Here is a 27,859-nt window from a genome sequence, read left to right as displayed (position 1 = left end):
TTGCACCCCTTGCAATGTAACATGGTTTTGTCCAGGAGACTGAAATAAGGACCCTCTTCATTTACGATCCTTAATAAATCAGGCCCTCTTTTACCCCCTCATCTTTCTACCTCACTCTTCTACCACCTCATCCTTCTACCATTTCTTCCTACTACCACCTTATCCTTCTACCACCTCATTCTTCTACCTCATCCTTCTATCACCTCATCCTTCTACCACCTCATCTTTCTATCTCATTATTCTACCACCTCATCCTTCTACCACCTCATCCTTCTACCACCTCATCCTTCTGCCTCAGTATTCTACCAATCAATTCTTCTACCTTACTGTTCTGTTAGCTCATTGATCACCTCATGATGCGGCCTTACACGTTGATCCCACCTCTCTAATTCTGTATTACACTTTTCCCACTTTGCGCTCTCACTTCCATTTATCCCGAATTTCACCTCATTCACGTTATGATTGTTTCCTTTCATCGGTTCTTATCGCCCGTCACTCATCATGTTTATACTCCTTTGGATGTGATCCTGTATCTAGTTCAGCTATTGTCCCCTGTCCCTGCTCTCACCATGTCCTCTGCCAGGGAGAGGTCTCATGAATGGAGAGCTGCCATCCTATAGGGACCAAGGAGGTTCAGCTCCTTACTGCTGCCCCTGCTCCAAATGACTCATCTCCCAATCAGACATATTGTTGGAAAGCAGAGGTTTATATCTTGTCCTGGATACTAATTTAAGTCATGGAAATGGAGTTAGAACGCTCATGGGGAAGTGGTAACGGAGGACACAAGCAGTATTTAAAGCGAGATAAAAAATTGCCAAATTTAGCCATGCCATTTTGAGGTCCAAGCCTGTCTTTAAGATACTTATGACCAACCATCACTAGAGGGCCAAATAATTAAAGGGGGGAAATACCTATTTGTGATGAAAGAGTGCGAAAGGGCATTTTCTCCTTTAACCCTATACAACAAACGGTTACCGCTGATGGTAACACTGCTATCGCTGGCGGTAAGATCTGCTGGAATTATTATCCTGTACTGTTGTCCACGGCTCTATGTACGGCACTGCGGACCCTTTGGCGCCTCATAAATAAACGATAATGATAATTGTTGGCTATAACCTTCCCATGCTTGTGCATGAGGAACCCTATGTAACAAGTGTCGTCACAATACCTACAGCCCCACAACACCTGGGGGTAAATGTATCAAGCTGAGAGTTTTCCGGCGGGTTTCAAAAGAGGAGATGTTGCCTATAGCAACCAATCAGATTCTAGCTGTCATTTTGTAGAATGTACTAAATAAATGATACCTAGAATCTGATTGGTGTTTCAAACCCGCCGGAAAACTCTCAGCTTGATACATTTACCCCCTGGTCTGTTATTACCATTTCAGGATGACGCCAACAGGTGAAAATCGTTACCATCTGCTTTACACTTTCAGTCATTTTTTTTTTTAATGTGTAAAGGTTTTTGTTTTGTTTTTTTGTTTTTTTCAAATTGTATTTTTTGTAAATAATTTTTATCTACTTTAACTTGTACGTTTCAATTTCCTCTTCCAATATGGGCCGACAGTTAAATAGCAAAATACAAAATGTTCCTCTATGGAAACAGATTTGACACTTTTCATAGTACATACATATTTTTTTTAGCATGCCCTAAAATACTGAGCCTGTCTACCCGTGCTTTTATCGTGCTGTTCCCGTCGTATATTATGTTACATATGGTCTATCCGTGAATCCCATTTACACGGTGTTTATAGAAGTGCCTGGTTTTCATTATTACAGAATTCTTCAACGACTATAGAGGATAAAACTGGAAAATGAATTTTGTGTTCCGCTCCCTAACCCTCAGACAGTCCTGTCAATGAATCCTCGCTCTCCTTCTAAGAGCTGTTGATCTATTTAATTGAAATTGGGCCAATACAAACCTTTTATTTTGTGAGGCACACAAGCGTGACATGACGGTCTGTCTACCGCTGACACGTGTGCGAATCACAGGGATACGCTTCCAGTGTTCCTGGACATTACGTGTATTCTAGAACTGTACCAGGAATGGAGACAGTACAACAGTAATCACACTTGTGTTCCGTAAGCGAGGGATCCGTTACCGCCCTCTGCTAATGTCCGACCCCTGGCGATAGGCGCAGATTTGAAATCCTCAGCGCACCCGTGATTTAAATGTAGTTGACATTGGACGAATAGTACAGCGTTAATGTACAAGTCAAATGCAGTCCATGAAATCTCTCCCTCTATTCTCTGATGGTGCTAGTAAGTCTATTTGCAAAGTTCCCCATCTAGTACAGTTCCATTATTTGCTTTCTCTTCTCCAGAATCCCTTTACCTCCCTAACATAGGCTACTGTCAATCTAACTCAGGTGCTAATCCTCTGATAGTGCAATAAATTGTGGGTGCGGTCTTATATTAAGGGATCTGTGTGACATTAGGGGGGGGGGGGTATTGCCAGGCCTGTATGAAATTACAACACCAGGCGCAGAGGGAGCAGACTCAATCGCCACATCTATTCATCATCATCATTTATTTATATAGCGCCACTGATTCCGCAGCGCTGTACACAGAGCTCATTCACATCAGTCCCTGCCCCATTGGAGCTTACAGTCTAAATTCCCTAACATACACACAGACACAGACAGAGACAGACTAGGGTCAATGTGTTAGCATCCAATTAACCTACCAGTATGTTTTTGGAGTGTGGGCGGAAACAGGAACACCCAGAGGAAACCCACACAAACACGGGGAGAACATACAAACTCCACACAGATAAGGCCACGGTGGCAAATTGAACTCATGACCCCAGTGCTGTGAGGCAGAAGTGCTAACCACTGAGCCACCGTGATGCCCATATGAGACAGTGTCACAAAACTGTACTTGGGGACCCTCTGTCTATTCCTTCACATATAGGAATAACATACAACTGTGTCTATCATATATATATATATATATTTCTTGTGAGTAAAGCACAATAAAGGTACAGAAAAAAATAAAGTTAGTGTCCCTTTAATTCCACAAAGATGGAATTATCCTTTTCCGTTGAAGGTTTTAAATATCAAGATGAGAAATCTTCCTGCACATCAGCGTTATCGGAGCTTTCTGCCGTAATGTGAAATTTTATCTCCGCTCTTATGTGCTGGTTAGAAGCCTTTATTCAAGGTCATGAATTGATGTGCTTGGTTAGATTGAATCCTATCGTCGTTAAAGATCGCCCATTTATCATGCTATATTGTGTGTGTATTATTATTGGTGAACATCGATATAAAACTTTACAGCCTGCCTGGATAATGATGTGCGGTGATTAGCTAACCTCGTCCCATCGTTAGTCGCTCTTCCCTGGGTGCAAGCAGTAATATTTCACTGTGATGGGACGTTGTTGTATAAAAGTATTTGCAGAGTTGCTGACTCGTCTCTTTCTCATCACACTGGAGACCCCCCCTCGGAGGAACTACGGGAATATATGACCCATTCATTACCTCCCACACCGCCACCATAAAACAACCAGCATGAAAGATAGGCTTGGGCCCTACACAGCGCAGTTGTTCTCAGTGCTTGTCCTCACCGCATAAATCTCTGAAATACACTATGTAAATAAACAGGACCGTGCGGCATGAATGCAAAGAGTCAGAGTAATATTTGTTCTACCGAACAATTAATGCAGCGTTCAGCAAACGTAAAAATGGATTTTTCGCATGAATATGTCTGACCGCCGGTAGAGCAGTCAAAGCCTGCGGAGATGGCGCAGTTTGCGGTGAAAAGTGGGCGGTGCACTTACATTGTCAAGCTCCGCCCTCCACAGTACACGCCAAAGAGCAGGGGCGTAATGATGCCATTGGGCCACTGCCACTTGTTGTTTAGTTGGGTGGGCGGGGCTTGATAATGTAGATCAGATGATGGCCCTGCCCACCAGGAGATTTACTGTCCCTCTCGGATGTCTGGGAGGTCTCACTCTAATTTGACACTGAGCGTTGATTATAACATCGGCGAGAGAGAGAACAGTGAAGAAGTCGCACTGAGGGGGTTTTTAATATTTTTAATCTCTTTTTTGGGTGTTTGTGTCCAGTTTTCTGATCCTGGCAGACGAGCGTTACTTCACATTCTGTCACTATGCAGCACTACGGGTCTTCAGTGTCCCAGAGATTCTTAGAACAACACTGTATAATAATATGATGCTGCCCCAAGCACTATACGGATTATATGCATTATTAATTGCACTCAGATCTCCAGCTTGTATCCTGGCTCATAAATAGAGATTACTGATCATGGCAGCCTAGGTGCTGGACATCGACAGGAACAGGGGTAACCTCCAGAGCACCCCAATATCTGCAAGAAAAGGGAGCATGGGAAAACTATTTAATGACTGTCATGGGGGTACTCGTGCTGATGCATTACCTGTTCTGTCATTGTTATCACAACTGTGTGATATGCAGGATAAGTGTGATTGTGTGATATGCAGGATAAGTGTGATTGTGCGATATGTAGGATAAGTGTGATTGTGCGATATGTAGGATAAGTGTGATTGTGTGATATGCAGGATAAGTGTGATTGTGTGATATGTAGGATAAGTGTGATTGTGCGATATGTAGGATAAGTGTGATTGTGCGATATGCAGGATAAGTGTGATTGTAAGATATGTAGGATAAGTGTGATTGTGTGATATGTAGGATAAGTGTGATTGTGTGATATGTAGGATAAGTGTGATTGTGTGATATGTAGAATAAGTGTGATTTTGTGATATGCAGTATAAGTGTGATTGTGAGATATGCAGGATAAGTGTGATTGTGAGATATGTAGGATAAGTGTGATATGCAGTATAAGTGTGATTGTGTGATATGTAGGATAAGTGTGATTGTGTGATATGTAGGATAAGTGTGATTGTGTGATATGCAGTATAAGTGTGATTGTGCGATATGCAGGATAAGTGTGATTGTGAGATATGTAGGATAAGTGTGATTGTGTGATATGCAGTATAAGTGTGATTGTGCGATATGTAGGATAAGTGTGATTGTGTGATAAGTGTGATTGTGTGATATGTAGGATACGTGTGATTGTGTGATATGTAGGATAAGTGTGATTGTGTGATATGCAGGATAAGTGTGATTGTGGGATATGCAGGATAAGTGTGATTGTGCGATATGCAGGATAAGTGTGATATGAAGGATAAGTGTGATATGTATGATAAGTGAGATTGTGCGATATGCAGTATAAGTGTGATTGTGAGATATGTAGGATAAGTGTGATTGGGAGATATGCAGGATAAGTGTGATTGTGCGATATGCAGGATAAGTGTGATTGTGTGATATGCAGGATAAGTGTGATTGTGTGATATGCAGGATAAGTATGATTGTGTGACATGCAGGATAAGTATGATTGTGTGATATGCAGGATAAGTGTGATATGTAGGATAAGTGTGATATGCAGGATAAGTGTTATATTAAGGATAAGTGTGATTGGGAGATATGCAGGATAAGTGTGATTGTGCGATATGCAGGATAAGTGTGATTGTGCTATATGCAGGATAAGTGTGATTGTGTGATATGCAGGATAAGTGTGATTGTGTGATATGCAGGATAAGTATGATTGTGTGACATGCAGGATAAGTGTGATTGTGTGATATGCAGGATAAGTGTGATATGTAGGATAAATGTGATATGCAGGATAAGTGTGATATTAAGGATAAGTGTGATTGGGAGATATGCAGGATAAGTGTGATTGTGCGATATGCAGGATAAGTGTGATTGTGTGATATGAAGGATAAGTGTGATCTGTATGATAATTGAGATTGTGCGATATGCAGTATAAGTGTGATTGTGTGATATGCAGGATAAGTGTGATTGTGTGATATGAAGGATAAGTGTGATAAGTGAGATTGTGCGATATGCAGTATAAGTGTGATTGTGTGATATGCAGGATAAGTGTGATTGGGCGATATGAAGGATAAGTGTGATATGTGTCATTGTGAGATATGTAGGATAAGTGTGATTGGGAGATATGCAGGATAAGTGTGATTGTGCGATATGCAGGATAAGTGTGATTGTGCGATATGCAGGATAAGTGTGATTGTGAGATATGTAGGATAAGTGTTATTGTGTGATATGTAGGATAAGTATGATTGTGTGATATGCAGTATAAGTGTGATTGTGTGATATGTAGGATAAGTGTGATTGTGTGATATGCAGTATAAGTGTGATTGTGCGATATGCAGGATAAGTGTGATTGTGAGATATGTAGGATAAGTGTGATTGTGTGATATGTAGGATAAGTATGATTGTGTGATATGCAGTATAAGTGTGATTGTGCGATATGTAGGATAAATGTGATTGTGTGATAAGTGTGATTGTGTGATATGTAGGATACGTGTGATTGTGTGATATGTAGGATAAGTGTGATTGTGCTATATGCAGGATAAGTGTGATTGTGTGATATGCAGGATAAGTGTGATTGTGCGATATGCAGGATAAGTGTGATATGAAGGATAAGTGTGATATGTATGATAAGTGAGATTGTGCGATATGCAGTACAAGTGTGATTGTGAGATATGTAGGATAAGTGTGATTGTGTGATATGTAGGATAAGTATGATTGTGTGATATGCAGTATAAGTGTGATTGTGCGATATGTAGGATGAGTGTGATTGTGTGATAAGTGTGATATGTAGGATACGTGTGATTGTGTGATATGTAGGATAAGTGTGATTGTGCTATATGCAGGATAAGTGTTTATTGTGTGATATGCAGGATAAGTGTGATTGTGCGATATGCAGTATAAGTGTGATATGAAGGATAAGTGTGATATGTATGATAAGTGAGATTGTGCGATATGCAGTACAAGTGTGATTGTGAGATATACAGGATAAGTGTGATTGGGAGATATGCAGGATAAGTGTGATTGTGTGATATGAAGGATAAGTGTGATAAGTGAGATTGTGCGATATGCAGTAAAAGTGTGATATGCAGGATAAGTGTGATTGTGTGATATGAAGGATAAGTGTGATAAGTGAGATTGTGCGATATGCAGTATAAGTGTGATATGCAGGATAAGTGTGATTGTGCGATATGAAGGATAAGTGTGATATGTGTGATTGTGAGATATGTAGGATAAGTGTGATTGGGAGATATGCAGGATAAGTGTGATTGTGCGATATGCAGGATAAGTGTGATTGTGCGATATGCAGGATAAGTGTGACTGTGCGATATGCAGGATAAGTGTGACTGTGCGATATGCAGGATAAGTGTGATTGTGCGATATACAGGATAAGTGTGATTGTGCGATATGCAGGATAAGTGTGATTGTGTGATATGCAGGATAAGTGTGATTGTGCGATATGCAGGATAAGTGTGATTGTGCGATATGCAGGATAAGTGTGACTGTGCGATATGCAGGGTAAGTGTGACTGTGCGATATGCAGGATAAGTGTGATTGTGCGATATACAGGATAAGTGTGATTGTGCGATATGCAGGATAAGTGTGATTGTGTGATATGCAGGATAAGTGTGATTGTGTGATATGCAGGATAAGTGTGATTGTGCGATATGCAGGATTATTATTATTATTATTATTATTAATTTTTATTTATAGGGCGCCACAAAGTGTCCGTAGCGCCATACAGGGACAAACAAGTACAATACAAGGTGGGACAGCACGGTACAATAAACAATAAGCACAGTAACTCTGTAAGCTCAAAGCACAGCTAGAGAGAGGGGGAGGGAAGACCAGCAAGCGCTGGAGCCCAAGAGGAAGGGCACGGACAATCTAAGCGTACAATCTAAGGGGAGGGGTAGACAGACAGAGAGACACAGGGATGAGAGGGAGAGAAGGGGGAACGGGGGCAGAGTCAGGGGAGGGGGAAGAGGCAGAAAAAGGTAGGAAGTTAAGTGGGAGACTGGAAGGCTTTGAGAAAGAGGTGGGTTTTTAGAGCCCGTTTGAAACTGGACAGATTAGGGGATGTTCTGATGGAGGGAGGGAGCTTGTTCCAGTGGAGGGGGGCAGCGCGGGAGAAGTCTTGGACACGCGCATGGGAGGAGGTGATCAGAGGGGAGGAGAGGCGACGGTCATTGGCAGATCGGAGAGGGCGGGATAGAGCGTGAATAGAGATGAGGTTCGAGATGTAGGGAGCAGTGGAGTTGGCGAGGGCCTTGTATGTGAGAGAGAGGAGCTTGAACAGGATTCTGTAGGGGAAGGGGAGCCAGTGAAGGGCTAGGTAGAGGGGGGAGACAGAAGAGGAGCGACGAGAAAGGAAGATAAGCCTAGCGGCTGCGTTAAGAACAGAACGAAGGGGAGCGAGATGAGAGTGGGGGAGGCCAGTGAGGAGGAGGTTGCAGTAGTCCAAGCGGGAGATGATCAGAGAGTGAATAAGACATTTGGTGGCATCTTGGGAGAGGAAGGGCCGAATGCGTGCGATGTTACGCAGCTGGAAGCGGCAGGATTTAGCAAAAGAGAGAATGTGAGGGGCAAAGGAGAGAGAGGAGTCGAGGATGACACCGAGGCAGCGAAGTTGGGGGACAGGGGAGATAGAGGAGGAGCAGACAGTGATTGAGAGGTCAGAGGGGGAGGAAATATGAGGGGGAGGAAAGACAATGAGTTCGGTTTTGGCGAGGTTGAGTTTAAGGAATCTAGAGGACATCCAGGAGGAGATGGCAGAGAGGCAGGCGGACACCCTAGAGAGGAGGGAGGGAGAGAGATCAGGAGAGGAGAGATAGAGTTTAGTGTCATCAGCATAAAGGTGGTACTTGAGGCCGTAGGAGCTGATGAGTTCACCCAGGGAAGAGGTGTATAGAGAGAAGAGTAAGGGTCCTAGAACAGAGCCCTGAGGGACCCCGACTGAAAGGGTGGAAGGGGGGGAGAGAGACCCAGAGGTGGTGACAGAGAAAGAACGGTGAGTAAGGTAAGAGGTGAACCAGGACAGGACAGGGCCGGAGAGACCAAAGGACTGGAGGGTGTGGAGCAGGAGGGGGTGGTCGACGGTGTCGAAAGCAGCAGAAAGATCAAGGAGGATAAGAAGGGAGAAGTGGCCTCTGGCTTTAGCAGAGAGGAGGTCATTGGTAACTTTAGCCAGGGCAGTTTCGGTGGAGTGAAGGGGGCGGAAACCAGACTGGAGAGGATCAAGGAGGGAGTGAACAGAAAGGTAGGAGGTGAGACGGCTGCAGACGAGCCTTTCGAGTAATTTGGAGGCAAAGGGGAGAAGAGATATGGGGCGATAGTTAGAGAGAGAAGTGGGGTCGAGATTAGGTTTCTTAAGAATGGGAGATACGAGAGCATGTTTAAAGGAAGAGGGGAAGATGCCGGTGGAGAGGGAAAGATTAAAGAGGTGAGCGAGGTGGGAGCAGGTGGTGGGGGAAAGGGAGCGAAGAAGGTGGGAGGGGATAGGATCAGTGTGATTGTGTGATATGCAGGATAAGTGTGATATGCAGGATAAGTGTGATATGCAGGATAAGTGTGATATGCAGGATAAGTGTGATTGTGTGATATGCAGGATAAGTGTGATATGCATGATAAGTGTGATTGTGTGATATGAAGGATAAGTGTGATATGTATGATAAGTGTGATTGTGTGATATGCAGGATAAGTGTGATATGCATGATAAGTGTGATTGTGAGATATGTAGGATAAGTGTGATTGTGCGATATGCAGGATAAGTATGATTGTGCGATATGCAGATAAGTGTGATTGTGTGATATGCAGGATAAGTGTGATATGCAGGATAAGTGTGACATGCAGGATAAGTGTGATTGTGTGATATGCAGGATAAGTGTGATATGCAGGATAAGTGTGATTGTGTGATATGCAGGATAAGTGTGATCCTCACAGTCTTTGATATTGCAGATCCAAATACGTCACACAGCTCGTTAACAACCTACTGATATTATTTCATTTGTCCTATTCAGAGACTGTCAGGAGCTTAGGAAATGCATTTAGATTGTGTTCTTTAGTTTCATATAAAACCTAGTATAACATACTGTACTTTAGACACAATCCGTTCACCCTGCAATTTAATATAAAAGATTATTTTCAGATGCACATTGTCCACAATCCATTTGAGACATTATATTCCCCATTGACACATTTCTTCCATCATTGTAAACATCCGGCATGATCTGACCGGTATCACTGATTGGCAGCTCTGTTACTCAGGGATTACACTGAATTTACCACCTATCTAAATGAGAGTTAACTCATGTAGAAATTTCCGCATTAAACTCCGGCTTCCCCCCGTGTCTGGTCCTCGCCACGTACCGGAGAGGAGTTGTGGTCTCTGGTGTTGCTCAGTGATTCGCCTGAAGTCTTCTATCTAATTATCCTGGATTATCCTCAGTGAAAGAGCTGTTACCTCCTCGTCTCCTCACGCACCAAGCTCTGCATCCGGCTACATTAAACCTACCTGTAATGCAGCACGTTACCCCCACACTGTGGTCAGAGCTGTCTCAGAGACCGGTCTCTACGGATCCACCGCCTTCCAGAGGGTCTCACGCTTGGCTGAGTATCTGCTCCGAGACCCCCAGACTTACTCATGCAGTCTATTATCCTCCAGTTCCCAGCTGTCTCACAGTCAGAGGGATGTCACAACACTCATCACGTGAACCTGCCTCTCTCTAAGGTCTGAATATGGTATAGATATTGTAGTTGTAGCTTTATTAGTATTAAATCAGGTACAGATGGAGTGAGTTTATGTGAAACAAACGGTGCAACGCGTGTAGAAATTGCGCCACATCATGCTGTATCGCCGTCACCCACTCGCGTGCATTCTGCATTTGGAGCAGTAATTTCTATTCTCGGAATATATAACTCTTCCTCATCCAATCCCCAGTATTCTGCAGTGATCATGTATTTTATAATCTGCAATTACAATATGTCTGTCCAGTGCTCCGGTTTATTTTTAGTCTAATATTGCTCAGTGTTTGTCTGTACATAGAAACATGTAACTTTGTGTATAATATCCAGTGTATAATGTCCGCTAGGTTAGTTTGAGCCGTGCAGGCATGTTACGTGCTCTACTTTGTAACATACACTATATGGACAAAAGTATTTGGCCTGTTAATTAATGAATTGAGGTGTTTCAATCAGACCCGCTGCCAGAGGTGTATAACATCCAGCCCCTAGCCATGTAGTCTCCATTTGTGAACATTTGTGATACACAATGGGTCGTTCCGAGGAGCTCAGTGACTACAAGCGTGGTACAGTGATTGGATGTCACCTGTGCAGTAAGACGGTTCATAAAATTTCATCCCTGCTGGATATTCCACAGTCAACTGTAAGTGATATTATTAGAAAGTGAAAGCGTTTAGGAACAACAGCAACTCAGCCACAAAGCGGAAGACCATGTAACATCACAGAGCGGGGTCAATGACTGCTAAGGCGTATGGTGCGTAAAAGTGGCCAACGCTCTGCTGATTCCATAGCTGAAGAGTCCTGAACTTCTACTGGCAACAATGTAAGGACGATAGATGGGCGTCAGGAGCTGAAGGAAATGAGGCTTGCATGCAGAGCAGCTACATGCAGCCTCACATCACCAAGACCAATGCCAAGCGTCGGATGGAGTGGTGTAAAGCCCACCGACACTGGACTGTGGAGCAGTGGAAACGTGTTCTGTGGAGTGACCAATCACGCTTCTCTGTTTGGCAGTCAGATGGGAGAGTCTGGGATTAGCGGATGCCGGGAGAACGTTACCTGCCTGACTGCATTATGCGAACTGTGAAGTTTGGTGGAAGAGGGATAATGGTATGGGGCTGTACTTCAGCCCCTTTTCTATTCCAGCATGACTCTGCCCCAGTGCACAAGCCAAGGACTACAAAGACATGGTTTGATGAATTCAGTGTGGAAGAACTTGACTGGCCCGCACAGATCCCTGACCTCAACCCCATCGAACAGCTTTGGGATTAACTGGAACGGAGATTGTGAGCCAGGCCTCCTCGTCCAACATCAGTGTCTGACCTCATAAATGTTCTACAATGAATGAACACAAATTCCCACAGAAACTCCAACACCTTGTGGAAAGTCTTCCTAGAAGAGTGGAAGCTGTTATCACTGCAAAAGGGGGACCAACACCATATTAAAGTATATGTATTTGAATACAATGTCATTACAGTCCCTGTTGGTGTAATGGTCAAGTGTCCGAATACTTTTGTCAATAAAGTGTATGTCCAATATTCACTTTACTTCCATGGGCTGTGCTGGGGTCTTTATTTATTCTACTAGAATGCTTAGTGACCCTGTCTCCTGTATAACACTGATATTAGGCAATAGGATGAACACAGATAACAAGCACACATACCTCAAGGAATAAGCAATGCTGGAACAGATCGCGTGCATGATTTCTATATTGTTGCATTGTAAACTTGCTCAGACGTCATTGAACTAAACTACTAACCAGGAGCTACCAGTTTGGTATAAAATCACATAACAATGTACAGATCTTGCCCGCAAAGCTCACAATCTAACGTTTGTTCTTGAGACAGGCGCCTTCTTTAATAATAACAATGCTTCTGGCACCGTTCAGTATATCCTCCACCTATCAGTAAATATTCAGCATAAATTAGTGATTTGTTCTTTCATTTCTCACGGGACATTAATTTGGCTGTGTGACCCCTTTGAGTTATCGGTGCAGTAACTAGTGATATAAACCTCATCCGGCGCCTGAGCCGCGTCCCTAAATCTCAGCGTTGAATGTGAGGCAGACAGAACAACAGCTGGCCGTGTCATAAACACACAGAAAACAACCCGCAATTTATCAAGTAGCAAAATATAACAAATGTGACAATGGGGGAACAGAAGTATCTGGATGGAATGTCAGCGGCGTAGATCAAACTCCATCGTCTTCTGGCAGAAATGATCAAACGACCGGATAACGTCAGAAATGCGGCTTTGGCGGTGAAGGATGCTGTCACGTACCCACTAAGGACCCTCAAGTGTCTTCAAGGGGTTAACCACATCTCTCACCCGGGCTACAGGCAGGAGAGGATTCCCACCACACACGTCCATCGCTGCCATCACCAAGGTCAGTGTAAGTTATAACACCTGCAGTAACTCACAGGATAGTCTTACAACCCTGCTATAAAATAGCTTTGTCTGCAAAGCCCAACAAGAGGGATTTAACCCTCCAGTAATGAACAACGTCCTGTAAATCACCTCTTACATGTCCTTTATTTGCTCACTGTGAATCCTTACCCACAGCCCTAATAACACATAACTCCGATACATTAAACCATATGTCCAACTGCAACACAACTGTTTTGATCTTATTAGATCTCATTAGTGCAACATATGGATCAGTCCTTTTAGCAAACAACATACAGCTGTTTTGATCTTATTTCATTATCCTGCCTCAGCCGAACCTCAGAAGTTACTTAGGATGGGTTCATTACAGAACCTTCACTGTACAAGTCCATGTCTTGTACTGATGAGCTCTAATAAGACTGTAACAGCTGTAAGTGAGTTATATATTTCTCTCTTTCAGTATAGCAGTGCTATTACAGCTATGGATCAGAAGGCAGAGTTACCCAATGTATAAGGGACATTGAATGATTTGCCCATAATTCCTTCATTGAGGATGAAGTTACATTTGACATCTGCCTGTGAAGCAGATGATGGTTTTGCTGTATTAAAATGCTACCTACAGAGTTTATCATCTGGTTATCTCAAAGGAAGAATTCAGGACACAAAGGGGTGATCTGAGAACTGATAGAACCCAGTTGGATGACAATTACAAATAGCGTTTACCATATTAAGGACAATTAACCCTACAGCTGTGATAATTAACTATGCAGTTGATGACAGAAGTATTAAATAGTATAAATTATGTATATAATGTAATATATATTAGATACTATGGCATATAGAGTTTCGCATATATTGAGGGTTCATTTTTAATCTTGGGAGAAATTCAGAGGTAATATAAGATTATAGCGGATACTAAGATGTAACGTAAGATTTTGGCGGATTATCAGAGATATTAGATGATTATGGTGGATACTAAGAGGTAGCGTAAGATCTTGGCGGATGTTCAGCCGTAATATAAGATTATGGCACGGACTAAGAGGTAATGTATGGTCTTGAGGGATAATCAGAGGTAATGGTTAATCCTGCTGGATACTATAAGATTATGTATCATTACGGTCGGTACTAGGAGGTTAGGTTCAGACAGTGTTATTACTAAGAAGTAATGTAAGATCTTGGTAGATATCTTGGTGGATGTTAAATGGTAATGTTTGGGGATGTTTGGCCATGAGTGATAAGATCTTGGTGAATTCTAAGAGTTACTGTAAATCCTGGTGGATATCATGAGATACCGTAAGATCTTGGTGGTAATGTTCAATGTATGTTGTTAAGAGATAGCGACCTATTTATCAAGCCCTAACTGCTGGAGAAAGGGTCATTTTAGTATTGAGGCTATTTATCAAAGCTGAGGTACTAATCACTGGTTTCATCCGACGTTAACATAGTTACCGCCGAATATCGCGGCCGCCATATAGATCTGAAAGTTATCAAGAATACTGTAATGTTTTCTCAGGAAGGTGTTAGACTGATCCTACCCCGTCCGAGGAAACCATTACATGCGCAGTATGAATGTTACCGAGCAGTACGGCTCAACAAGTCTATCACAGCGCCAAAGTGAGCGTAGACAGGACACTTCTGCGCCTGTTTTAGTCAGCGCTGAAATGAATAAATAGCTCCGATAATTAGGAGCAACCAACGGCAATAATAACTGTTATTTATCATGGAAAATCCCCCTTAACTAATAAATAGACCCCGTCCTGATTGATTTTGGGGGACACAAAGCGATAAGGATAACGTTATGTAATACTAGCTTAGCACGGTGAATATGAAGATGTAATGACACGTCAGCACACAGAGTTATCATATTATACTCACATGGTCCTGGAGTAGAGATATATAATAATATATGGAGAGGTCAGGGCCGGCTGATTAGAAGCATATTGTAGTATTACATGATTACGTAGACGGTAATAGGCCTCAGCGCTGACAGAAGGAGGTCTCACCCCAGTAACACTGTGTTGAATGATAAAAGAGGTTGACAGGTCTGTGACAGATTGTCCGGGGAGCGGAGTTAATCTGAGGTCTGTTTTAGGAACCTGCTGAAGGGAACAGAGTCCGGTTCCTGGAGACGGTAACTGGAAACCCAACTCCTGAGATTGGGCACATTCCTCATTATCATCGCATGTTTCTCCCTCATCACATCTGGCTGGGAGACGGGTGTTATGTGTCCTGGTGCTTAGTATATACTGTATACATCAGTCCATGTAACCACTGACTACAGCGCCCCCTATCTGACGCTCCTGTTCTCCACCCTGCACAACGCCACCTCTGTTCCTTAACCTGTCGCTCTCGCTATAACACCACTCTTACTGTAATACCAGGGCAATAAAATATATCTTAGTTAAGTACATATTTATTTTCTCTTCTTTCTGTTTCATAATAAAACATATTTCAATTTACTATCAAAATAAATCAATATTTGCCATGGGGCGAAAACAATAAAACATTTATTCCAGTAGACAGAAGTAGTAATAGAGTATTAGGGGTGTACGTGACACGTATGGCCATGTTCGGACGTATGCCCGTTGGCGTAGCGTATTTTGCATGAAATAACTGGACATTTAGCCAATGAACGCAAATAAGACTTTGTGACCTGAAAGAGGGAACAAGGGAGAGCAGGGGCGGACTAGGGGAGGGTAATGCACGATGCGGCAGATTCAGGGCCTACGTTTGTGGTTAGTGCGCTTGTTTTCAGCTGTATCATTTGCACCCACTACAGGGCAGGTGTACGATGGCGAGAGCGATAAGTGACACGGCTTCGTCATTGTACACGTATGTGTGCCGCTAGACAGCACAGAACATGTGTAGGCATCTAAGATAGACAATAAGAAACATATTGTATGTACAGTATGCACTGAAATCATCTTTATTTATGTAACTAATGAAAAAATATAGAATATTTTTTCTTTCAAATGTGTATTTATGTAACTGGTTATAGTTGTAAGAGGTGATATTTTATTACGTATCCTGCAGACTGTTGTCTGTCTACGTACGGCGAGTAACGTATACGCAGAGCGGACTTATACCCAGAGTCAAATGGAATCACATCTTGAGATCCGCTGGTATTTACAGTCACAACTACGCACAGGTTCCGTCCTCTTAGTGCAGACTGCACTCAGAAGTGAATCAGCAGGACCTGGACTGTCAGAGTGACGACTGATCATGTCCTGCACGTGGTAGTGTTACTTGTTACCGTACATAAACATATTCTAATAATACAATTCATGTCATTGTTCCCAGCAGTTATTACTTTCTGTATGTGAATGGCTCCTCCCTGCCTGCTGATGATGTAATGCCGGTGGCTCTGTATGCAAATGAGAGGGCGTGTCAGCGGCATTTTAGTTACAGAGATGATCGTCTCTCGCTGCTGGTCTTTGTTACAGGACAGAAGAAGGCGTTACAGCAGGCAACCATACAATCCTTACTTTATAGTTTAAAGACAAAGTTGCAGTTTAATAAAATGTCACATATGGGACAGTTGGGGACATCATGATCATCAGGAAAATAGATGTAATAAATGACATAGAGCGCAGTAATTCCCAGTGTCACCTTGTCATGTATGTGTCCCTGTGTCATGCATGTATCAGTGTGTCATATATGTGTCATTATGTCATGTATGCTTCACTCTGTCATGTATGTGCCACTGTGCCATGTCATGCATGTATCACAATGGCATGTATGTGTCACTGTATCATGTATGTGCCCTGTCATGCATGTATCAGTGTGTCATGCATGTGTCACTGTGCCATGTATGTGTCCCTGTGTTATGTCATTCATGTATCAGTGTCTTGTATGTGTCACTGTGGCATGTTATGTATGTGTCACTGTGTCATATATGCATCATTGTGCCATGTCATCCGTGTATCAGTGTGCCATGTATGTGTCTCTGTGTCATGTATGTGTCACTGTGGTGTATATATGTTACTCTGTCATGTATGTGCCACTGTGCCATGTCATGCATGTATCAGTGTATTATGTATGTGTCACTGTGTCATGTATGTGCCCTGTCATGCATGTATCAGTGTGTCATGCATGTGTCACTATGCCATGTATGTGTCCCTGTGTTATGTCATTCATGTATCAGTGTCATGTATGTGTCACGGTGGCATGTTATGTATGTGTCAACTTATGTATGTGTCACTGTGTCATATATGCATCATTGTGCCATGTCATCCGTGTATCAGTGTGTCATGTATGTGTCTCTGTGTCATGTATGTGTCACTGTGGTGTATATATGTTACTCTGTCATGTATGCAGCAGCCCTGCCTGGGATCCACATGACACAGTCTTCCTCTGTGATTCTCGCAGTTTTCTACAAGGCCCAGTACACAGGTTCTCTCTCCCCCAGGCACGGCTCCAGGGCACCCAGAGGGCTCCAGGGCACCCAGAGGGCTCCAGGGCACCCAGAGGGCTCCAGGGCACCCAGAGGGCTGCTGTCACAGGCGTCTTACTCCATGTCAGCGCACAGCACACAGAGTACCCAGGGGAGGGCTGGCAAATGTTAGCCCTGGGGGTGAGACTCCACTCAGCAGCCTATTAGGAATAGAATGCAGGTAGCCCGGTGACCCAGTCCAAGGTAGCCCTGTATGGTACCGGCCCGGCTCCCCAGCCCAGTGCTGTCTCCAGGCGTCATGTATTCATCTCACTCTGCTAAGTGTTGTGTTACACGTTGTCTGTAGACTTTGTGACTATATAATAATACAACACAGATTCTGTGCTCTGTCCCAGAAAGTGTCTGAAGAAACTAGGTTATGCCGAGAGGGCTCCACAAGACCCTCTACAGCTTACAGTAACCTCTGCAGTCCCGGTACCATTAGGAGTATCTCGGAGGTCGCCCATGGCACCATGATTCAGGGAGCATCAGTGAGCAACCTACAGGCCACTGACAACGAGAGACGTCGTCCAGGAGATTCTTACTCTTATTTCCTCTCACCCGCCAAGATCAGAAGCTGGTGTGTGGGCAGCACCCGAGGAGGGGAGTGATGGGGATCAGCCGGGGCCCTATGCGTCCCTTGTAGTTCTGTATTCTGAATGCAGCGCTTGGCCCTGACCTCATATACCCACCTATAATGAGGGAATCATCCGTACAGTTACTACGGTCAGGGGATCTGTCAGGAAAGACTTAGGGCTCTATTTATTAATATGCACTGATGATCCTGATTGTGTTACAGCAATAAAATATCACTTATGGCTACAATTTATCAAGAAAATATCTCTGGGGCAGCAGCACGATCCGTCTGCAGAAATATGTAGCCAACTCACACGTCAGTGGAACTTACAGTCCAGATTTGAGAGTTCACTTTCAAAGTTTAACGATAGACTAAAATATATATAAAATAAGTGGTTAGCACTTCTGCCTCACAGCACTGGGGTCATGAGTTCAATTCCCGACCATGGCCTTATCTGTGAGGAGTTTGTATGTTCTCCCCGTGTTTGCGTGGGTTTCCTCCAGGTGCTTCGGTTTCCTCCCACACACCAAAAACATACTGGTAGGTTAATTGGCTGCTAACAAATTGACCCTAGTCTGTGTCTGTGTGTGTGTTAGGGAATTTAGACTGTCATCATCATCATCATTTATTTATATAGCGCCACTAATTCCGCAGCGCTGTACAGAGAACTCATTCACATCAGTCCCTGCCCCATTGGAGCTTACAGTCTTAATTCCCTAATATACACACAGACAGACAGAGAGAGACACACACAGACTAGGGTCAATTTGTTAGCAGCCAATTAACCTACCAGTATGCTTTTGGAGACTGTAAGCCCCAATGGGGCAGGGACTGATGTGAATGAGTTCTCTTTACAGCGCTGCGGAATCAGTGGCGCTATATAAATAAATGGTGATGATGATGATGAAAAAAAATAAAAAAAAATTGACCATTGGAAAAATGTTTTATTCAAATGATAAACCATGGTTTCATTCCTTGTCTCCTCTATCACCATCCTCATAATAAAACGCATGGGGAAGACTCTGTCTAGCGGAACCCAGCGGATCTTTCTGGCTTAAATGTACAAGGCAGAGGGAAAAACAGCCGTTTCCGCCAACAGAGTGGCTTTATACCCTTTCATCATCATCATCATCATCATCATCATCATCATCATCAATTTTACCTCTATGCCCGCTAGTGCAAATTGCTGAAAGTTGGGTGAGCGTTTGGGTCTAGTTGGCTCTTTCGCTGGATGGAGAAAACATTGCCTCATCTTTCCTTATAATACATCTCTCCCTTGTAATGCAGAAGGTCCCACGTCCTGGCGCATGAATCATTGTAATTCTGAGAGTCATTATTCATAAGAGGGATTATCCTGCACCTGGCATTTCTCACATTCCTGCCTTCCCAGCAATGTCTCCACTCCCAAAAATCTGTTGCATTTGGAGAGGATCTTAATGGGCACTGTTGGATTAATTCTGTTGTGTCAACGAGGGCAGACTTTCCCTAATAATTAGCCTCCTGGGGTTCCCTAAACCATTGTTAATAGCCGAGAAGCTTTGCATTCCCCACATTTTAGGAACGTAACCTCTCCTGGGAAACATCCCCCCCATCTATACGCAGTAATTCATTTTTGGCCTGGATGTTATTGAACTCTGCGCTGTAAGATTGTGTTTTGATTTGTAGAAGTGTTTTGAAAAATCTCTTCCCTGCGCTGACATCATATTCACTCATCAAACATCCGTTACATTAAACAGCGACCGATCCGGGACGGACAGATTCTCACAGTCGTCCGGAGGGTCTTTTTCCCCGGACTGTTGTACTCGTCCTGTGGGAAAGTTTGTTGTTTTTTCTTCTGTGAGTTTAAAAAGTGACCATTATTGTGATGACAAAGCGCGGAAAACATGTGTCCACCCCAGTAATGAGGAATGGGTCCAGGGCTATATTGTGATAACAATACTGACTACAAGAAGTTATTAAACTCTTCCAGATACACGCTAATGTCTTTGAATTCCTTCTTTATTGTAAACAGCACTTTATAATAGTTTCGTGCTGATTACTTCTCTCGTCAGTTGCTGGATTAGAACCATTAATAACATGTTTGGAAATCCAACTCTATGGCGCTATAATTATTTTTATTGAGGTTTATTTATGAGCCACAGTGTTCAGCGGTGCCGTACATGGGGGTAACACACACACACGGTAGACATTGTTCACATAAACAAGCGTAAGTTCACAAAAATGTACATAGTACGAGTAGAACTGAGAAGCTCGAGTCAAAGATACAAGTTGTAGCATAAATTAAATTTCTGGGGCAATTAGAAGGATAGCAGGAGTAGGTGAAGGTGACAAAGCAGGGGGTAGGGAGCAAGTAGAGAAGAGGAGGGAGGGAGGCTGTAAGAGGGAAGAGCGACTTGCTCCTAGGAGCTTACAATCTTAAGGATCGGTCTTCACAAATTCAATGTGCGTAATATGCCGGTTACATTATTATTATAATTACCATTTATACTCCACAATGCTTTATAGTTGGGCAAAAGTGAAGAAAAGTAGAGATGTTGCCTATACCAACCAATCAGATTCTAGCTGTCATTTTGTAGAATGTACTAAATAAATGATAACTAGAATCTGATTGGTTTTTCAAACCCGCCGGAAAACTCTCAGCTAGATACATTTACCCCATGGTATTAACAGACAGACAAAGTGGTAAGAGGGCTTGGCTCGCTGGCTTACACTCATTAGGACAGTAGGGGTTCAAGCGTTTGTAGTGGGTCGTCCATTGAAACTCAAGAATTTTTAATTAGCACACAGCTAATCGTGTCATTCTGGTACCGGGGGCTGATTAAGGCAGTTTGTACATCCCAAACCCCCCTGACCCCCGGCAGCGGGAGTTCCTGGAGGGAAGACTAAAATGTTGGCAAATATGCAGTACTATCATTTATGTCTATTTGTTTATTCGCATCCACTGTGTGGTCGATTTATCATGCGTCAAAAAGGCTGATATGTTTATGGCCACAATAAATCACTGATCACCGCAATTTATCAGGAAAAAACCAACCGAGCGATACCCAGCTGCACCGGCTACACTGGGCCAGAACTGTAAGAGTTAAATTAGGGATTCGCCATTGATAACTGATACAGACTCTGCAGAAATGCGCGTACGTGAGCTGGTAGTCGGATGTGCGGTGGAACTGAAAAATAGGATTTGGCCTTTCAGTAGCGCTAATATGACAGAAATAAAGATTGTTTTAAAAATAATAACAAAAATTAAAATATTCAAAAACTGTTCAGCAATAAACCATCAACCATGAAAAATAAACCGTTTTTTCTTTGAGAGGTACGTGGGGGAGATAGTTTTGGAGCCAGGTGGACATCACATTTCTATCTATATATATATATATATATATATATAGATAGATAGATAGATAGATAGATAGATAGATATAGGGTTATTAGAGTCTCAGCAGATTTACTAAACTGCAAGTTTGAAAAAGTGGAGATGTTGCCTATAGCAACCAATCAGATTCTAGCTGTCATTTATTTAGTACATTCTGCAAAATGACAGCTAGAATCTGATTGGTTTCTATAGGCAACATCTCCACTTTTTCAAACCTGCAGTTTAGTAAATATAGCATGGTGGTGTAGTGGTTAGCACTTCTGCCTCACAGCACTGGGGTCCTGAGTTTGCTTCCTGACCATGGCCTTATCTGTATAGAGTTTGTATGTACTCCTCGTGTTTGCGTGGGTTTTCTCTGGGTGCTCTGGTTTCCTCCCACACTCCAAAAACATACTAGTAGGTTAATTGGCTATAAAAATTGACCCTAGTCTCTCTCTCTGTCTGTTTGTGTGTATGTTAGGGAATTTTAACTGTACCCCTCCGTCTTCTATACAATTATTCTCATTGACTGTAATGTGTGCTCCTCATTTGTACGTCACTAAGACATTATCTGGGCAAAAGGACGCAGCTTCATAGTTACATCTTGATCCCTGTTGATTGTCAATCATCTGTTAATGGCCGTAGTGTTTACAGTACATGATTTACAACACTTTTTTAATACTTTGGGATTAAAATAAAATGCAATCGTAGCAAAAGAAAAACTTATCAAAACAGTTTATTTTTATAGCAACAACATAAATTGCACAGTTCAGTTATTTAAACCATATTACGGACTTATCTGGAAAGTAGCAGCTTAGTGCTGAGCCGGAGAGGACGGGAACGCGGAGTTCACTGCAGTAACGTTACTGTCACCTAATGCGGAGAGACGACTATGATGAGAAGATGTCATCTGGGAGGGAGTAAGAGAGAAAATAGTAAAAACTCTGTTTATCAAACTTTGGTTTAGAGAAGCAAATTTTTTTTTTTTTTACCGCATTTGCAGAAATTGAAAATTACTTATTAACGCGATTTACCATAATTTTACCAATGTGGTAACAGTCATACTCTGCTGTCATCCTTAGATGGAGATAACAGGTATCATGGCAACACTGGATGAATAGGCCCCATGTAGAGTGCTAGCTCTGGTGGTCGGTATTATTGGTAACCCTTACATGTCTATGGTGAAGCCCTATTGCCATTGATAAATAGTTCCCAGTATTTTGCTTACCTGCGCTCTGTCCACTGATGTGTATAATGGTCTCGAGCTGGAGAGACTCTCTTCTGATTAGTTGGGCTTTGATCGGGGTTGTCAGAGCCACTCCCCCATGTATTAATTTGCTTTAATGGGGAGCACACGAGGGAGGGACATTGACAACCTGAGTGTAAGTGTGAACATGCCCCCAAAGAGAGGATACTCTTGCTCAACTGTTAGACGCACGGGAACAACAGCCAAATTGTCAGATTGACAGGTAAGTAACATTTAGTATTTTATTTTGACCCTCTTGATTTCACCCTACACTAAATTTACAGTAATAGGTGTAATCAGCTTTTAAAACAGTTTGGGAGATTTACCTGAGTCTTCTGTGGATCTCTGTTGGAAATTAATTGTAAGAAATTTCTTAACGTAAAGGTTTCACCGTAAATAATTAAATCTTGCTCGTTGTATCAATCATTTCCTCCAATTTATAAGATCTGCAAACCATTGTTCTGCATTGTATCGATACCGTAGTCTTGTGAACACAATATAAATGTATCAGCTGGAATACATTTACTGAAGCTTCTAAAAGGAGAAGTGGAGGCGTTGCCCATAACAACCAATCAGATCCTAGCTATAATTGATCTTGCGCTTCTAGAACATGATAGCTGGAACCTAAATAGTTGCTATGGGCAACACCTCTAATTTTCCTTTTAGAAGATTTAGTAAATCTGCCCCTAAGTGTTAACTGTGTTCCAGAGATCAGCAACTTTGTTTCAAAGTCGTGTAGAGTTGACAGTAGTTCTGGCGGAGTTCTGTTATAAGATGGGCAGCAGAGACTAGTTTCTTTTTAAACTCACTTGATACACGTAAGCTGAATGCTCTGCTTCTATGTTGAAAGGATAAAGGCAGCTGTATTACATGCTTTATTTCCTCCATAGAGCAGTAGCAAATATAATTGCATATTATCTAACTAGACATGAACTGAAGGTGAGTAAAATACTGTATACAGTCTCATCATGTATTACTATAATTAGTCACATCACAGATCTGTAGTTATCTATATTGCCATAGAATAATCTATGCTAGGGGAATAAGATATATATATATTATATATATATATATATATATATATATATATATATATATATACATATATATATACATATATACATACATACATACATTAATACATATCCATCAGTGGATAGGCTGTTGAGCGTAGGAACTGTTTAGATCTGTCTTGTAGCTGGCATGTGAGCAGTGAATCTATCATGATATATAAATACATGACTGTAATGTTGCTGTACAACGCCCGCAAATCCTTCTGTCTCACAGAAGTAATTACAGTCATTCTTGGCCTGGGTACCGATCCATCCTGAGATCCTCACTCTTCGCACATTGAGTGTTGAGTATTATTACACAGGATGGATCCGCTGTTACACTGACAAATTCCTTTGCCTGTTAAACCAGAATGCAGGAATGTTACAGACTGTAACAATACCCTGATCTGTGCTGAAGGTCCCTGTAGGTTACTGACCCCATCCAGTGACCAGTGACACTGGTTGTTATTCTCTGTACTCCCAGCTCACAAGTTACAATAAAAATGCTGAGTGACATCTATTAAAATAGGCAAAAAAAGAACCAGATGTAGCAAACTGGAGGTTGGGAAACGCAGTGAAGGATCAGAGGATGAGGGGAACCGAAAGGTCAGGAAAGGAGGTATAGTGGATGGATGGATGAGAAGATGCTGAGAGTGGTCAGGAGAAGAGGTGCAGAGACCAGACTATATATATATATATATATATATATATATATATATATATATATATATATATATATAGTTTGGGATCATGGAGCGAAACCTCTAGAAAGATTACAGAACTGCAACGCGGCACTTATTCCCCGGAACATTGCATTTTCATTTAGCAGGTGAATAGAGGTGATTCAGTTTTAATTAAACATCTGGGCTTTTTGGCAAGTGTCCTGGATTCTTTAATTGCCTTTGGTGCTCCCAGAGTCCCTCCCAATCTTTGAACTTACAGACTGACGTCACTGCTTCAACTCATCAGCTCTGTGTCCAGCGAGGGGCTGCTAAGGATCCGAGGGGAGGAGCAGCGTCGTAGAGACCCCAGAATCGGCAGAGAAATGCATCAAAGTGATGGAAAGAAAACACATTGAGTTTGTTCTTCATTGTCAGCTGGGAGAGGATAGAAAGCGATCCGCAATGTTACCGTTGACAATATTTTATGCGATAAACAGCAATAGGGATTTTTTCCGCTATGCCGTATATGTGTAGAGGGTTAGCGTTGGTGATAACTCATACCATGGTAATGACTCCACCATCCTTAAGTATTACCGCCGTTCCCCAATAAAGGCTTTAATAAGGATGCCCATTTATCAGGTACCGTTACCTGTTCTGTTAGCACCTTTTATTTATTGATGAGTCTCAACCTTTTTAAACTGAATGGGATTATTACCCCGTCCCCAGAAAATACATAAAATACATATTAGAAGTTTTTAAAGCGGCAATTCCGGCTGACGATCCCTAACCCTAAAAGTAACACTTACCTTACATGACACCCGGCATTACCGCTTTAAAAACTTCTCATATGGCGGTCACCATTTTCAACGATGTAAAACTACAGGGCCGTTATTACTTCTGCTCAGGATACTTCTCTTGTCATTAAAGAGGTAAGTCTGGATTTTTTTTAATGTCGCTGAAGTCACGTTCAGGCATATTTTGTCTATGAACTCAGTGTTTTCAGCTCCATTAATACAATTACCACCGAAACATTTTGGGTGGAGAAAAGATTGTTTCGGGAAAAGCAGGACCTCTGCCCTCGACCCTTTTTGTGGATGTGAACCAAGCAGTCGGTGAGATCCTGGGTAATTGTAAATGAAAAGGAAAAGCATCTAAAGCCCCCTTGGCCCTCAGCATGGAACGCCCTCTATCCGCTAAACTGCTCCCACCTGCCGGTAAAAACATTTGCCTCCCCTGTCGCAGTCTTGGCCTGCAAATCCATCACTTACCTGGGAAAACGGGGGCATTTGCTCTAAAGTAAACACAGAACATCACAGAAGAGCATTTACCCTACGACTTTCCACACTTGGGGTTCGCAAATGGCCCTTTTCAGTTTGTTTTAAGTTGGACTTTGTATCCGCTCTGAGGCTAGTTATTAATGTTCTAGAAATATATAACTATGTTACTGAGAGAACGCGCCTGAGTGGATTGTGTCACCGAGAGATGTAGAAAACAGCCAATAAGAAGAACCTACGTGATGACTTTTGCTTTGCAGAATTTAACAACCAATAAGATCAGACTTTTAAATCACATGAGATCATGAGTTGTTTACAGTATAAGTGAGACAGGGGAGTTTCATGTACAGTAAGAGGTAGCTTCTCAGTGGTCACCAGCCGTTCCTCTGCCTGTGCCCCAGTGGGCAGGAATACAATTGTCATGTAAATTCCAGGTGAGTACCCCACCGTTAATGTGCAGGGTAATTATAGTAATTATAGGAAAGGTGACTGGAACCTTGAGGCAGTTACCGCTCCCTCTCACTGTTGAGGGGGAATGTTTAATCTACAGAGAATGTCGTTGTAATAATGCATTATAAGTAGATTATTAGTTTCCAGACCTCTCACCAGACGAGGTACTGCGTCTGCCAGTCTATGACCAGTTTTAGTATTCTTAAATAAAGCATTAGGCCACTATTATCCCTACGTTTCATACCTGGCTTCCTGGAGATGCAGAAGGGGACAGTATGAAAATAAAACGTGGGCGCGGCTTGATCATCAATTGGGTGGGGCAAGGAGTATGATGATGCTGATTTCATTATCAAGCGTGATGACGGAGGTGGGCGGGGCTTTAAGAGGTGATTTGTGTCATCACAACATGTCCTCGCCCACCTCACAGGCAGGTAAGGGCCCTTTGAAAGCTGGAATGTCTCATGCTAACTCAGAAGTCTCCTGGACTGTGGGCATTTTGAGGGATGGAAGTGGCTTTGCTTATTGGGCGGGCAGAAATCCTGGGCATGCTCTCCGGGGGTGTGGCCTCTCCCACATCCTGCTATGGCTGTGTGCCGATTACCCTTTCATAGTGTGTCCTAAGGTTGGTAAATCCAGGTACTGGTCTAATGTCCCACTATACGCAGTCAGTGAGACCCCTGTTCCTCTTTAGGCACCCTCATCTTGACCTCTCTACTGTACTGACTGTCTGTCTTGTTTTACTCCATATATTAGCCTGTTAGATTCTGCAGCAAGACACCTTCTGCACTCAGCTATAAAACAGATCAATTGCAGTTGCAGAGTTTTCAGCAAGTGATTGCAGCCAAAATTATAATTAAAAATTGAGAATCTAATGAGGGATCATTGACAGTTTTGACCATCACCATTTAATATATCAATGGCCTCCACCCTGTCCAACATTTCCAAATATTTCCAGGCACCCGCCCTGTACAGGAATGATCTCAGACAGTAGTCCGCTCTAATCTCCGGACTGCTTATGTGAAAAGCTCAAGGTGATGAGATTTACGTATAGGATTGGGATTAGTATGTGATACAGAGCCAAGTTCTAGAGCAGGGTGATTTGTATGTATAGAATTTAAAATATCAGAGGACGAGGCGTGAACACAAAAGCAATAACCCACATAAATCACGTTTCTATTTATTAAAATATCTCAGCTCTTTTGTCATGGAAACAGGCAAGTATACACATTTCATGTAAACTTAAAATATTGATCGATACGACCCCTTGGGTCCACGCGAGTGTTGAATGTGCAGGAATAAAGGTTGTGGAAGGGCTTAGTTATGAGGAAAGTCTGTCCAAACTAGATTTATTTATAGTAGGGATGAGACGTTTAACCAGGGAATGGATCGCTATGTAAAAATTTGAACGGCGATAGAGAAAATTCTCTGACAATCTGTTCAGTGTAAGGTTGCTGCAGAGGACAGAAGGTGGCTGGATAAAAAATTGATTTAATCTCCACCTGTGAAAGGGTTCTTTACAGTAAGAGCAATGAAACGATGGAATGCACTCCCACAAGAACTGGTATTGCTTGAAACTGTGAGAAAAAAACATTATATATGAGAACTTCCTAGCAAAACAGAAACAGGGATCCTGCTCGTAAAGAACTGCAAAGAAACAAACAGTATTATAGATTGATGATCTATGGGACAGGGACTGATGTGAGTGAGTTCTCTGTACAGCGCTGCGGAACTAGTAGCGCTATATAAATAGATGATGATGATGATTGTTGACTCGATTGTTGAATTTTATTTATATTTGTGCAGAATTTTGCTTGTACAATTTG

General features: G+C 42.5%; 1 protein-coding gene across 5 annotated transcripts in view; it reads left to right on the top strand.

Moving 5' to 3' along the window:
- The window catches only part of CNTFR (ciliary neurotrophic factor receptor), a 398,494-nt gene that overhangs the window by 280,214 nt on the left and 90,421 nt on the right, over positions 1-27,859 (top strand). The window lies entirely within an intron of this gene.

This window comes from Mixophyes fleayi, chromosome 1 (genome assembly GCF_038048845.1).
Source record: "Mixophyes fleayi isolate aMixFle1 chromosome 1, aMixFle1.hap1, whole genome shotgun sequence".
NCBI lineage: Eukaryota > Metazoa > Chordata > Amphibia > Anura > Limnodynastidae > Mixophyes > Mixophyes fleayi.
This window is presented reverse-complemented; position numbering and strand designations above follow the sequence as displayed.